Source organism: Helicoverpa armigera, chromosome 23 (assembly GCF_030705265.1).
Source record: "Helicoverpa armigera isolate CAAS_96S chromosome 23, ASM3070526v1, whole genome shotgun sequence".
Taxonomy (NCBI): domain Eukaryota; kingdom Metazoa; phylum Arthropoda; class Insecta; order Lepidoptera; family Noctuidae; genus Helicoverpa; species Helicoverpa armigera.
In genome coordinates, this window is record NC_087142.1 from 2,464,639 (window position 1) to 2,480,823 (window position 16,185).

General features: G+C 35.3%; 1 protein-coding gene across 1 annotated transcript in view; it reads left to right on the forward strand.

Moving 5' to 3' along the window:
• Positions 1 to 8,343: 8,343 nt before the first annotated feature.
• LOC110371403 (F-box/LRR-repeat protein 7) overlaps positions 8,344 to 16,185 on the forward strand; it is a 64,471-nt gene continuing 56,629 nt past the window's right edge. Inside the window, exon 1 of the mRNA XM_021327630.3 lies at positions 8,344 to 8,820. The gene's annotated coding sequence lies outside the window, so the exon portion shown is untranslated. The remainder of the gene's footprint in view (positions 8,821 to 16,185) is intronic.

Below are 16,185 nucleotides of genomic sequence, written 5' to 3' on the forward strand. Positions count from 1 at the left end.
AGAATTGCAAGGCAAATTAATTAAAATAAAACCAAAGCTGATTAAACCATAAAAATAACATAAAACAGTCACTAAAATAAAATGTACGGCGTACTAAATATTACCTTGGAATTAAGTAATAAATTGAGGCTAAACTATGTATGTAAAATGTTAGTACAAAAACTACACATTGTTTGTATGAGAACTACAATTTTGTTACGCTCCATGTAAAAGACATCAACGCGCTGCCGTTTTTCCTAGTAGACTAAAAAATAAATAATTTATTGAATTCTACAGCATGTTATTTTTTTATGAGCTACCTGTTTTTTTTTTCTAATTCATGATCTTAATAGATTTTTATTGTTGTCAAGTTATTTTAAAAGCTATTCAGTGTAAATGCTAATAACAGTTTGATGTAGTCTTGTACTAAGAATTTAATATTTTCTAATAAAAATTAATTGTGTCAATTAAGTTATTCGTACACGGTTTTGTAATTATGTATGTTATAAGCTTTAATTGACAAATTAAATACAATTCTCTATGTATAAAAACATATTCCCTCCGAGATAAACGGAAACTGCTCAGATCAGTATCTCTGATCACATTTCGATAAGAACAATTAAATGAATTACAAAATAATTAACACAGTATTTATTAAGTTGTAATTTATCTCATTATTGCGTTATTTATAATTATTAAGGGGAACGTTAAAAAAAGAACTAATTGGTACCAGAGTTTCATATCACATAAAAACTTTCAACAATTAAAAAAATTGGTCCGGCGAAACTCGTAGCTGCATATTTTGGTGTTCCTTATAAAATTAACAAATATTTTTTTTTCTGAATTGAAACATACTGGATAATGTTACGTAATAAAGTAGGGTAAAGTTTGCATTAAATTGATCATCCATTTCTTACTATCATATTATATTCTACTGAAACCCTCTTTGTTTCTAACTTGTATACCTTTTCATGAAAACTTATTCATACAACATGACGACATAGACGTTAGCAACCCCAAAAAATAATTACAAAAAAAATACCGAACATCAAAACCCTTAAAAAAAAATCCCTCTCAAACACGTACATACATACATACATACATACTCATACAAACATGCAAGTCCATACAAAAAGTGCATAATACATGTATCGGTGCAGCAGATAATCGAACCTGGAGAATGTTTTAATTAGGTTAACGATTGGGAGCGCCGTGACGTCATCCAAGTAATGAAGCTCCACAGATAATGTGAGCGGGTATTGGCTTACTGTAGGCCTTATAATGTACGCACACATGTAAAGGATTTGTTGTAGGAGGTTTTCGTGGGAAGTTGGGTAAAGCTTTCAGTTTAAAAAAATGTTTTAAAAGTATAAAGTTTAGGGTGGGTGATACCCAATACAATGAACAGAAAAGAAATATTTTTTTTAAGCTTCATAATTCATAGAAACGACCTGTAATATGTAAAAAAAAATATCTATTTATAATTTTATATCACAGGCTATTGAAAAATTGAAGTTTGTTTCTGCTGAGGATTAAAAAAAAAATACTCATCTCGTTCTAAACTTGCATAATAACACCAAAGCATATTTCTGTACCTTAAGACTCATGGTGACACTTTCGTACAACCTCTTTGCCATAGTAATCAGCAAAACTCAGAACACTGTACTTGCAGACCTTTCCTATCTATACCTCATACTAAACCAATATTGTCTTGACGTTGAGCCTCAGAACACCTGTTGATAATCAACGATTACCAACCCTAGTTACATACCAATAAGGTTGCTTTTCAACTAGCCGCTGCTAGCAGTAGTTTGAAGGAGCCCTTACCTTTCGACAAAAATATGCAGCCTCTGTATTCTAAACAATCTGTGGCCGAAACGTGTACCGTTCCCTATCGATACGCATTTCGATTCAATCGATGTTGAAGATTATCGATAAACGTTGATTTATTTTGACTGAGTTTTTTGTTATTTATCGATTGCGGATCGTTATTTCAGTGTGTAGCTGTGAGTATGTCCATAAATTAGATGCTTATGGTACGGTGGCGGAATGTGCTAATGGCTTTGGGTTTGATTCCCTGAAAATATTTGGAGGTTTAGATTTTAGTTCTTTTAAGTTTGTTTTTGCACTTTTGTAAGTGGAAAATTCTAGATAAAGAGTAACAATCTTATTATTTCTGTATATACAATTTTATACAGATTAAAAAAAAAAACTTCTTTAAAATTCCAATTAAATTGTTCGAAAGTTTTTTTTCTAGTTTTCATCCTCATCATCTGCCTAGCCTTTTCCTACCCTGCAGAACAGTAAAGTTCACATCATATAAAGTACGTTTACATTTTTACGATTGCGATGTTTCTCTTCGGTAGACATTATTATATTTTACGGGCTACTTGAACAATACAACCTAACTGCCGTATAATAATTTTAGAAAAGTCATAAAATGTCGTTATAATTTATGTTTATTCGACAAAAATAAAAAACATACTGTATGAGTAACATTGCATGTAAGATTATGTAACCTAATATTTAAAATAGGGAATGCGAGTATGTGTGATGGTTATGGCCTTACTGCAAAATGGCTGCATCAATTTTGATGCATGTATGTGGATTATGAATTGAGACACTTGTGCCTAGCTTTTTATTCGGATATTTTTGTCGTTCATCATCCTCCGAGCCGTTTCCCAATCATGTTGGGGTCGGCTTCCAGTCTAACCGGATTCAGCTGAGTACCAGTGCTTTACAAGAAGCGACTGCCTATCTGACCTCCTCAACCCAGTTACCCGGGCAACCCGATACCCCTAGGTTAGACTGGTGTCAGACTTACTGACTTCTGACTACCCGTAACGACTGCCAAGGTTGTTCATAATTTTTGTCGTTAACATAATTTATTAATTGGGTATTAGGATTAGAGCCAATGTATTATAAGTCTTGTACTTAATAGCTCCCGGCTGCGGTTTCATTCGTGATCAGAGGAAACTGTTTCCCGTACATGAGTCCGCTACATAAGCCATATTTAATTTCCCATTTCTTGCTTAATTTCCACAAAGTCCAATGACCAGTCTATAAGACAGTGTAATTGGGTTCTCCTGTTAGAAGAAATAAAAAGAAGACAGTCAATAGTGTGGGATTGTCTGATAAATGGCGCGCGTCTGACACGCTATCACTTTGTGTGTTAATATCGTCATAAGCTGTGCCGTGCAGCCGGACAATGGAAGATTCTAGAACTTTTTCCCTTTTGACAATTGGCGGGATGGACGGTGTTATATTTCTATGATTTATTCTAAAATATTCGATTTGGTGGAGATCTACTTAGCGTCGATTTTAATTTAAGTATTTTAAGAATACAAACCCGTCGTGAGCAAGCGTGGTGATTAACGCTCAATCCTTCTCCGAGTGAGAGGAGGCCTGTGCCTAGTAGTGGGACGATAAAACTGTAACTAACTATAAGAAATCAAAACATATTTAAGGTTTATCAAGCCCACTGTTGGTGGTAATGCCAACATTAACAAACATCACGTAATTTAAGTAGGTGTAACAAACTTCCAAAATAATACCAATTAATACACTTTGGATCTGTTCATAAAATAGGACCAAATTTTTGAAGAATAATTTCTACCGCAGTATAAAATCAAATCACTCACATTCACAAAATCGCACTTCCTATTTCGAACTTAACTTATAAAATCAGTCTCAACATTCAACTCGTCTAGCCATAACTTAACAACTCATATTAACATCACTATCAACGCATTTACATCCCTATTAAATACTTGAATGAGAATGAAATATCTAATCATTGAAACGCGAAGAAGAATTATAATTTCAAAACAGCTGTTCCGAAACAAATTGACTGGGACGTATTATTCAGACGAAGTAAAGGATTATGTTGCATTAATATTAATAGGAATTATTATATCCACGTTCGTTTTCTTTGAAGGGAACGGGAAAACTGAGGATTTAAGACCGGTAGGGTGTTTACGTAACTTCAAGTTTAAGGTATATAATTATTATTATTCGTCCAATTAGACTAAGGCTATAACATGTTTAATTATTTTAAATAATTTTTTTCTGTTGTGTATTGGGTTTTGAAGGAGAGAAATCCATCAAATCAAAAACTACGAAAATCGGTACAGCTGTTTTCGAGTTATAGGTAAGTTTTTGAACAAACACGGCTTTGTTTATGTACAGATGTGACAGTTTGTATGTTTGTTGTAACTGAACATCAATACAATATCATACAAGTAGATCGGGCTGTGAGTAAAACCGCGGGCACCAGCTAGGTTAAAAAAACCTTTAAGTATCAAAAGATTGAATAATTTCTCTGCTCTCTATTGATGTTCTTTATTTTATTTATACCCACCCTGTAAAATCAGCTTTTTCTTGAGAAAGCTATTTAAATTGTTATATCGTCACTAAAAAGCAACAATCACGATAAAGCTAATACTTCAACTATACACAATATTTTTATGTGAAGATTACCACTAACTTATTTACTAAAGCAATTAATGGTCTTTCGATAATCCGTCGATAGTTTTAAACTATCTTCAATCTAGGTAAACAACTTAACTAATAATGACACATTTTTTTACGTTACGCCAGTGAAATTAGTTAGGCACTGAAAAGAAAACAAAACGAACCAGTTCCTGTTATTAACGCGCTTAAACTAACTCTTCTGCTTATTTGTGTAGAAAATTCATTATATCACATAAAACTGAGCGTCAATTGCGCCTTCAACCGTTATATATTTCTTTACACAACTCACTATACATTGAATAAACTAAACATTCATTAAATAGACACTTTAAATATCCCTACAATCATATCATTACCGCAACTCGTTATGGTCAAATTATGATATATGACCACTCCATATAAAATGCGTCGTACTTTTTGCATTCCAAATGCATAACCTCTCTGCCATCACAATCTATGGGAAAGTTATTCCTGGAATGAACGATAAGGGAGTGCTTCCTTCGATATCGTTGACTCACTCTAACGTTCTTCTACACGCGTGTAAGAAAGAGATGAAGCTATTGGAGGAATGTCACACAGCATTTTATTATTATTCATCGAAAGTATCATCAAGAGGTTCATAAAATAATATTTTGTATCAATTTTTGGATTTTGCTGATTAATAACTGCTTCAAAAATCAATTACTCGGTTATTTCTATGACAGATATGGCGTGTCTGTCTACCTAAGGAAATTATTGGCCGTTAAAGTTTTGGTTTGGCCATAACTCTCCATGAAACCCAGTTTAATGGGAAAGACAATTCCCTTTTCGATTTACAACTTCGCCGTAAGAGTAATTAGGAAGCCCATGTAGAGAGCGACGTGTAAAGAGAAGTAATTATATTTTATGATAATGAATAACGCTATATAATACGAGCTATTAAAATAGTGAAATATGTCTGTCTTGTTTCTAATTGAATTTCAGGGCCCATTGACTGTTGGACTGGTATGCAATCCCGGTTTGGCTACATACCTCACCTGACTGCGCCCGGCTGGTCGGGTAATTTTATTAGTGTGTTGTACGGGTAACGTGACGTCATCGGCCACTTTTTAACACAAAACAAAACTTTTTGAACTTTACGTCATGATATGGACATGAAGTGCAAGGAAATTGCTGGATCAGCAATAAGATTCAACAAGTGAAATGTTAAGATATACTTATTTGTAGTAAATGCTGAAAAAATAAAAAAAAATATGATTGACACAACTCAATGCTAACTGAACGGAGAATATACATAATTTACAAAAACAGTAAAAAGTTTCTGCTAAATAGGTTTAGCTTGTTTCTAAGTGGACTTAAGAGGAGTAGAAAATATACAGGTTTTAAATACATATGTATTAAAGATCCATGTAGGTATCTAGGCTTCATTCAATTCTTAAGTCCAGTTGAACCCACGGGCATGACACAATCTATAATTTCTTTCTTTAAATAGCCCAAAGGTGATATTATCTAACTCGACAATTACAAACAGAAAAACTTAAATAAAATACTCATTATGTGTTTATTATCTAATAGCATATCTACCTAATAAACTAAATCTAATAGCAACTTGTCCAACGCGATGTTTGTTAAAAAAATGCGATGTTTATTTCACTAGCTTTTTGCTTCGAATTCACTTATATAGGGTTTAGAACTACATAATGTAGAATCCAGATTGTGGGATTAAAATTGTCATACCAATTATAGCTTACTGGCCCGCGGTTTTAGTTCGGCGGTTCTACTTCCATCATCCGGATAAAATCTAGTCTATGTTCGTCTCTAAGGCACCAAATACACATATCTGTGCTAGATTTCATCTCAATCAGTTCAGATGTTTTATTATGAAAACGTTTATAGAGGTAGTATGTAACCTATACTCACAAATAATGCGGGTTTCTTGTAGCCAAAATCAGTTCAGATATATGCATTACTCGATCCAGAGATTCTTTATCTACACAATGACCTCACAAACTAACAAACTTTACATCTCCATCCTCCGAGCCTTTTTCCCAAACTACGTTGGGGTCGGCTTCCAGTCTAACCGGATGTAGCTGAGTACCAGTGCTTTACAAGGAGCGACTGCCCTATCTGACCTCCTCAACCCAGTTACCCGGGCAACCCGATACCCCTTGGTTAGACTGGTGTCAGATTTACTGGCTTCTGACTACCCGTAACGACTGCCAAGGATGTTCAATGACAGCCGGGACCTACAGTTTAACGTGCCATCCGAAACACAGCCAATGGTGTCTAAGATATACTTAGAAAGTACATACAAACTTAGAAAAGTTGCATTGGTACTTGCCTGACCTGGAATCGAACCCGCGCCCTCATACTCGAGAGGTTGGTTCTTTGCCCACTAGGCCACCACGACTTTTTAACTTTACATCAAACTTTACATCTGTATAACATAATATAAGTATAAAGATAAGTATAAATCTATACAACAAATTATACAGCATATCTCGTTTTGTTGTCAAAAAAATAAACAGTTAGGTACATTAGGTTACGTAAGAGTTTTTATTTAAATGTTCGGCTTAACAAATTGCTATGTTGAGTCTGTTCGGATGATGGCTGTTGTTAGTGAATGACTTGAGATGTGACGCTTAAGGCTAGGCAGATTGTTGATTAAAGATTTTCTTAATAAAGACTCTTTTAGGGTTTGGAAACAGCTCATATGGTTTGGGGAAAAGAGTTTGAGAATTTTGAATGAAAGTGACGTTTATATATATAAAATAAAACAAGTATTTCCAGGAAGTTGTCTTAGAAGTGATGGATAGACAAACATGTGAATTAAAGCTTTGAAGAAATAAAAAGTTTGAAAAGTTTAATAAAAACAACATTTTGTTTCATTTGTCAATTGTTGTTGTAAAACATGACAAAACAACAATTCTCATTATAATAATTTAAGTAATGTAAATTACATTACACGTCCCATTTACATATTTTTTGTTGGTAAAACAAAATGTCTACGACAGAACTTTATACAACACACTGACTTCAATATCTACATACCAATTCATAATTAGATTATCTAACAAAAAATAGTCTTTAACTGATCGAAACTGTTCAATAGACTTATATTCGAACCAATCAGCCCGGTATCCATACAAACCAACGAAAAATATTATCGCTAACCTAACCAAAAATAATGACCCTCCCTATCAAACAAATTGTTCTATCAAGGGACCTTTTAAAATCGGTCGGGTTATACCTAAGCGACCGTAACTCTTACCATCAATATTATCGTAGTAAGGCCGCTTCAAGTTTTGCAAATTTATAGCGCGTCATAAGAAGTATGGCTGTCTCTCTCTAATGTACTGTTAATGCGAAGTGCGAGAGAGAATGGAGACGAAGCTCAAGTCTCACTAGCGGGACATCGACCAGCAGCTTTCAGAAAAACTTTGGCGGAGTGCCGCAGCGTTGCAACTTGGAAACTTTAGCTTATTTCTGTAGCAACTTTTGACTCAAGATTTTTATGAATTATTTTTTCTTTAAACAACATTTCTAAATGTGTTTTTATTGCAAAGGAGAAGAAAAGTAATGATCGTTTATTCAAATAAACAAATGGATCAGTCATCACTCCGCTAAATCGGCCGTGAAAAGCAGCAAAGTTTAATTAAATGTTTAAGTATTTTCCAATTAGATCTGATATTCACAACGACATTTTGTAAATTATACTTAACTTTTATATTAAACGGAACCGCACGTCACAAAACTTGTCAATAACATTACCCATATTTAGAAAAACCATAAAAATACCTTCGTCAATTCTCGAGCTACAACGCTATTCCGCTAAGGTTACTTGCCCCGTGGACATCGACAAAAACCGTGCAGCCTGCGTTTGCATGTGTGCGTGTCGTCGCGTCCCTACGCACGCACACAGAGACGCGGCCGCATACCGAGCTGCGCGCGCGCTGGAGAAACCGTGCGCTTTGCATTCAACACTCAGTTGTAAGGCAACTTTAGAGGTCATCAAACGCTTTATAGGGACCCCTTATAACTTCACACGTCAAATTATTTTGACATATTTATTGAAAACTATCGAAAATACTTAGTTAAAACGTCCCACCTTGTATCGTAACGAGTTACAGTGTCGCAACAGTTAAGTGGTACTTGAAAGTTGTCATAGTGCTACGAACATTGTCATCCCGGTTCCGACGTGTTAAGTTTCGGTTAAGTTCGTTCAAGTTGAGGTTTAATTAAGTTTGTGTTAAGTGAAACTATGAGTGCTTGTGAGTTTAGTGATTGATACCCCCTCGTGTTGGATATGGAAGGATTTGACTCCAGTTGAAAATGTGGGAAAACATTTTCTACGTTAAATCTGTGAGGAAAAAGGGGACCAGTGTATAGGTAAGCCTCATTTGCATGACTTAGTCGTAACTTAAGTTATATTTAACTTAGGAATACACTTTCTAAACAACTTTGATTCAGAGTCGACGTTATGTTACCAACTTCAAGCCTGTGTGTGAGACATTTCAAGTTGACTTATAGGTCTTTATCGGGAGACATAAGTAACTGTAACTTTAGGAATCTTCTGTTTTATCCTGCAGTTTCAGAGGGAGAGGGACAAAATTTATTATATATTAAAACTGTAATAAGTACCCACCTTTATTTATTGTCTCCCAATACAAAGGGCACCAAAGATCTCAAAAAGTTTGCACGAATAGTCCAAAACCTTGTTTGTTCTAGACTCAAACCAATAAATGTCACAAAAGAAATTCTTCTTCACTATCAAATACGGTCAACGGTAAAATATTGAAATGAGATTGGAAATGAATTAAAAGTTTAATGAATCGTATTGGTCGTAATATGTATTTGAAATAGGTCAAATCACCAAAAGCCTAGAGGCTTTGTTTCATTCTTGATTGAGAAAGTGGTTTTCTAATATTATAATGTTATAAGGTCTCAAGATAGAAAAAAACATTCATCTCTGTCCTTCTATTGAGAAACTTCTTCTGTGAATATAACAGACAAACTGCAATCAAGAAATGAGAATCTCAGGCTCAAGAATAGCCTGCTGGATATCTAAGAAGCGGCCATGGGCCACGAAGAGCTCCAGAAAGAACCAGGGTAGGCTTTAGTCACTAAGGTACTGACCCTGCCTTCTTCTTCACCAACAGTGGAAGGGATTATTCGATGATTTCGGCGCCCCAAAAAAAATATGTCTTAAGAACAGTTGACATAACCACCAACAAACATTTTTCATTGTTAGATGTTGTCACCACATTCTTAGTCATCCTTGTTTATTTAAATCTGCAATACTGAAGGGATCGGAAAAGCACTGTCCCCTTGGAAACAAGGTTGTAGTGAAGCATATTCCCTTAGTTAATCTATTTCTATAAATAAACATGAATTCAGAATTCAACACATTTCACGATCCAGGAACCTAGTCAAGCAGAAGCTGACTTTACAGATATTGACTTTAATGTATCAGTTTTACATAATGGGTGAAGGGAATTGGTGAATATACCTATAGCAAAAACTGACCTAATTATGTAGCTTTCAAATCAACGATACATGGATTGTGTGAAAGCTGATGTTGCTGGAAAGAACTGTTACTTTTGATATGACTTTAGTCAGAGAAGTATGGAATTCCAAACAAAAATTGGAATAAGGGCAGGAGTATGATGATCATTAACTTTATGTCTCAAAAATGTCAGGTTATTAATTTGCCATTCCATTCCAGAATGATTTTGTGTAGGTATTATTCCAAAAATCTAAATTGAAATAAATAAATGAGAATTACATTCTGACAGTGGTATATTGAGATTCGTGCTCCGTTATCGTGCCACAATGCGGGCTAAGAAATGGTGTCCATTACCTTCCAGCGTTTGTTTCCTTGAGACCAAAGGCTCTAACAAATAAATTAGACATAATATCTTCTACAAGCCAAATGTCCTTTATCTCGCTTTACTGTTGCTATACAAATCTACACTAACTCGCCACTTTATTCGGTACTTAAGTTGCGCAAGAGTGCATTAAACGTTTAAAATATAGTCCTGTAACTAGGTCTCCTGTGCTGTACGGCAAATTGAATATATAAATATGAAATGTATATAAACTGCACTATATATGGCCAGTATAAGCCGACTTGCAATTATTATCACAATCTTGCTTTTGTGACTTTGCACTTTATCTTGATTGACATAAAGTTGAAAGTAGCTTGATTTTGCAAGAATAGAGTTGTCCTCAGTTAAGCGCTTAGGTTCTGGTTATTAAAATCCAATTAACGACTTGAATAGGTTCGCATATTAATCTGAGGATAAAATGAACACATTTAGATCAAGAATCAGTCATTTATCATGTTCCCTTGCCTCTGCATGTATAGGCTGAGCCTCAACTATTAAAAAAGGTTTGTAATTGTTCCATAGTTGGACCACCAAGACTTGATCATAAATTCTTGCATAGAAAGTTCTTGTAATTTATTTGTTGCTAGTTGTTACCGGCTGTTTCACTAGTGTCCTGTGGGAACCATAAAAAATATCTGTCAATCATCATCTTCACTCTCTTTGGTGCTAGCGCTTAACAAACTTCTATATATTAAGTGTTATGTCTTAACTATGAACTATGTATTTACATATTTACCTTTCGGCTTCATCATAATATGAATCAGTCCTGGGTTAATAGCCTGGTTGTAGTATTTATTTACAGCACCTTCTGTACCTATGGAATTGATTCGCATTTTTTCAAACTTCACAATTTTCACGAAACTGAAACATTATGACGTCACGTAACTTAAGAGCTGAAACACAAGGGTTAAGGTGCTATGGTACACCCACAGGCGATGTAACGGTATTGTAGTCGGGGAGCCTGTCGGAGTTTATCGCTCCTGGAAATCTAAAATATAATATGGAATCTAATCTGGAAATCGGATTTGGGGTATAAATTTTTCGTGGGCTTTTATTTCTGTGTAAAGTAGTATATTGCTTTCACCACCTCTTCTTTTCACCACCACGCTAAGGTAGACTAGCAGAGAACGCCTAAAGCGTTAAGTCCGTCATTATACATAGTGCATAAAGTATAAATAAATAAATATATTTTTGAGACAAAACCTCTAAATCATCCCTTTTTTTATTACCATGTATTTTTTTTTGCATTTTCTTTTAATCATTACAATTTTCACGGACCAAAAACACAAGGGTTAAGGTGCTATAGTACACCCACAGGCAGTGTAACGGTATTGTAGTCGGGGAGCCTGTCGCAGTTCATCGCTCACAAATATAATCTGGAAAGCTAAAATATAATATGGAATCTAATCTGGAAATCGGATTCGGAGTATCTACTTTTGGTGGGCTTTTGTTTCTGTGTAAAGTTGTATATTTTTGACACAAAATCTCTGAATCATCTCTGTTTTTATTATTAATGTTTTTTTTTGCATTTTCCCTCAATCAATAAAATTTTCACGGACCAAAAACACAAGGGTTAAGGTGCTATAGTACACCCACAGGCGCTGTAACGGTATTGTAGTCCCGGAGCCTGTCGCAGTTTATCGCTCACAAATATACGCCTCGCACACTTTCTGGCAGGAAACTTGACTTACATGCTGTGATGCTGTCTAATCTGGAAATCGGAGGGTATCTGTTTGTCGTGGGCTTATTTTTGAGATAAAGCTTCTGAAGTCCTTGTCTGTGAAGGTCTCTGTTTTCATTATTGTGTGTGTATTTGTGTGAGTGTGTTTTGACGACCTCAATGGCGCAATGGTCGCCATGCCGGACTGCCGAATCTGAGGTCCCGGGTTCGATTCTCGGTTCGGTCGACATTTGTGTGATGAGCATGCTTGTTGGCCGTGGTCTGGGTGTTATAATATGTATTTATAAATATGTATATATGTAGCTATATGTAGTTTATCAGTTGTGTTAGCACCCATAACACAAGTTAATTAATAACTTACCATGGGGCTAACCGACCGTGTGTGAAAAATGTCCCGGCATTATTTATTTTATTTATTTATTTATTTACTGGTACCAATCAATTTTTTCTCTGCAACATCTGCAAAGCGAAACAAAAAAAAGTATTTACCCAAGTATCAGGAATCAGGAGTGAATAAAAAACATACATAGACCAATATTCATATACCTAAGTAGCCTAAATAACCCTGAGTTTGTTTTTTTAATACCTGAGTTAAAAAAAAAACAATTAAAATGATTCGTCTAGTCTGTACACTGTTTATACACCAACCAAAAAATACACACATAAAAACTACATCGTAAACTGTCTAGCCTGCTCCATAAATCGGGCAAAGGAAACAATTCAAGGCCGTGTGAATTTGCCGAACAAATTAAAACAAAACACGATTGTTTGGGCGCGCACTCCATCACTTTGACATTAAGTAACGCAAATGTGTCTTACATAGTGATGGCGTTTGTGACATCGTTTATTTACTGTAATTTTATTCGTGACTAGGTGTTCCCAAAAGTTTCATTTGCGTCCTAATGGAAGTACTTTCCACATCTGTATAAAAAGTATATAATATGTCCATGTCTCTTTTCAGTCTCTAAACTACCATAGGGCTATGAGAGTGAAGTAATGGGGAGTGCACCTGTATCTGTGCAAATGCTTGTGCACTATCATACCTATGCCCTGCGCTGTTGGCTGATCTCCTTATATGAGAACAGCCGCCGTGACCGTCAATTGGCTAGGAGGACAACATCATCGGCGTACTGGTACTTGCCTGACCCGGAATTGAATCCGCACGCTCGTACTCGAGTGGATGGTGCTCCAACCACTTGTCCACCACGACTTCCGACATTTCTAATTGTACTTACACACAAAAGGAAGACATTATAACAAATCGAAGTTCTCATAATCTAGTTTCTAAAGGCGTAACACCAGATTTGTCATCCCGTAGCGACAGCAGCGGATTTCACCAATCATTTAACTGTAGTTACCGAAGAGTTATGACCACGGAAATCAGGGTACGGAAGACTGCACATCAGTGGTAACTGTCATGCACCTTAACCCAATAGTAATAAGTACGATTTTCCTATAAAACTGTTACCATTGACCTGAAGTTGACTGTACCTACGTGCTAATTAATCTGTGATTACTTACTTAGTTCTTCAGCTTTAACCAGTTTAATTACGGTGGTGATCACCTGTCATTTTATGTCCGAAGCTAGTTACCCTCGTTTGGTTCTTTGCTAATTTTGATGTGAATTGAACTTGGTTTAGAGAAACCAGGTTTTTGTGGAAAACTGATATTAATTTTTGGTTTGTATTGGATTCATGTTTGATGAGTATTAATTTGTATTGGTATGTAATAAGAGACGTCTTATTTGAACAAATATGGGAGAAATAAATTGACGGTCATTATAGAGAGATATAGAGATGATATGGCTGGAAATAATGGTGATGAAAGAAGACTAAGAACCGACCCCAAATTAAATTAAATATGTTAATAGTATCTGATAATGCTTATTTTATCCCCATAATTTTGGCAATTGCATGGCAATAAAAAACAAAGCCTTTTTGTTGATTTTCCAAGACAGCCTATTTTAAGGCATGTATACAACAATAATATTATTCACTCCGTTAATCTAAAACGCTTTATAAAACCTCAATAATATACCTAGCCTTCTTTGTTTCTTTGCAAAAAGTTGAAAGAAACAGGCGTGCCAGCTGTCGAAACACGTCCACTTAAGTTAGTAAGCTCTGTCTAATGTCTGGACTTCTAAAGTGACCATGACCTTTCAATGTTTTGGCAATTTTCTTAATTCTTAATATCTAGACTTTGAAGGAAGATGTTTCTATTCACAGCACATTAATATATTACAGTGCTTATCCGTATTTTAAATATCTATAGGTACTAGTATTATATGTTAAGTTAATAGCTTGTTTGTTAGCTTGAACAAGTAAATATTAGAAATAATAGGTCTGATAAGAAATGAGTAAAAACACATATTAGAATTGTACTTTGTTGTGTTTTATTTAATAAATAAAATTACCACAACCTGGATAAATTGTTATAGTTTTGTATAACATCACGACAAAATTGCCACAAGCTAGATTAAATTAGTACTTAAAAGGTTCTCAAGGGAAATGCAACAAAATTACCCTCAACCAGAAAATTGCATACAAATAGCATCAAATAGTATCCATGTTCAATCGTATTTATGATTACTGGACTAGTTAGTTGATTAATTCCATGCTATTTATAGCTTTCCCGACACCCAGCTATGTCATCAATGGTTCAACAAGACACGCTTTCTAAGGAAAGTGCAGACAATCAGCGAACGATCTGCGCATGCGTGCCTCATGTTAATTGAAGGAAGCCATGAAGGTCGGTATTGATAAGTTTATAGTACTGGTCTAATGTAGCTGGTTTGAATGTCATTGGTAAATGAATCATCGATGAATCAACACTGTAAATGCGAAAGTAGGTTGTCTGTCTGTCTGTCTGTCGCTTTCGCGATAACACTACTGAATCGATTAAAAGTCTTGTACCTACAATGGTAGTTGAAAAAGAACAAACGCTATTCGCATCCATCCGTGCTCTCGCTGTGGTGGCATATTGTGCTGCCAAGTGTAGTCTCACTACAAGACATGTCATCGACACGAAAGAAGAAGAAAAGGCTACTTTTCATACGGGTTCAGGTAATACAAAGAATAGCTGGTAAGCTGCTGATTCAGCAGCCCGATCAAATACCTTATTTATTTCGTGAATATATAGACTACTTTTTAACCAGATCCAGATAATTCGTTCACAGTTGAAAGTTAGTACTAACACAAAGAAATAAATACAAAGCCTAACCAAAAAGCCTGTTATTCGATCTTCAAAGATCTAATGACACAAACAACAAAGGCCAACAAATCGCGATCTATCCATCCAAGCTGCAATATTCGTGACGTGTATCAGATGCCAACAATAAGCTGATAAATCAGCAACCTAATCAATACTGAGGGATCGAACGCTCGCGGCGTTCCCACGAAATCGATGGTACCAACTGATTCGCGGATCGATAGTGACCGAATGTAGGCTGGTCTGGAGTTTAGCAGTGGCTCTCGTTACGGTAAATTTTGTTTTGACAGGTAGTGATACAGATTTTGATTGTGGTTTTTGTCTTTTAGAAGTGTGTTTAGTAAGTTTTAAATTGCAGATTTTGTCAGACAACTTTTTCAATTAAAAGTTGGCCAACAACAACAGCAACAAATGTAGGAAAAAATGCGTTTGCGCATGGTACACAAATGGCTGCTTTTAGAAAGCAAAATTATTTGACGAGATCTCTAAATCAAGTCTAGGTTTCATAAAATTTAGTAGTTTTATGACCTCTAACGTAGACTAAGAGTGTTGTTTACATTTAGCTATGTGAAAATGCCAGTAGGTATATTGAAATTACAAGGAATAATTGTTTTTTGGAAGGAACGCCTCAATAAATTGTCTCTAGCATGCCAGTGGCATATTTCGTCAGAAAAATGGTTATAAAAGGGCTTGTGATAGCAAAATAATTACTTTGAGCACTATAAATGAGGCATTGAAGATTAAATTAAGGTTTAAAGTGAAGCTTTTGTAGCAATCGATTAACTAAACCGTTGAGATATAATTGTGCAACCGCGCATCCTTCATTTCCCATTCTCTTTTATTACATATTGCTATTTGATCGACTATTTTATGACGGAAACAATTATTTCCTGAAAGATCAAATGCTTTATAATCGTTCTGTTAAGTATCGATTTTATCTCCATTCCATTTTATTTTGCACCAGCTTACGCGCGTGGT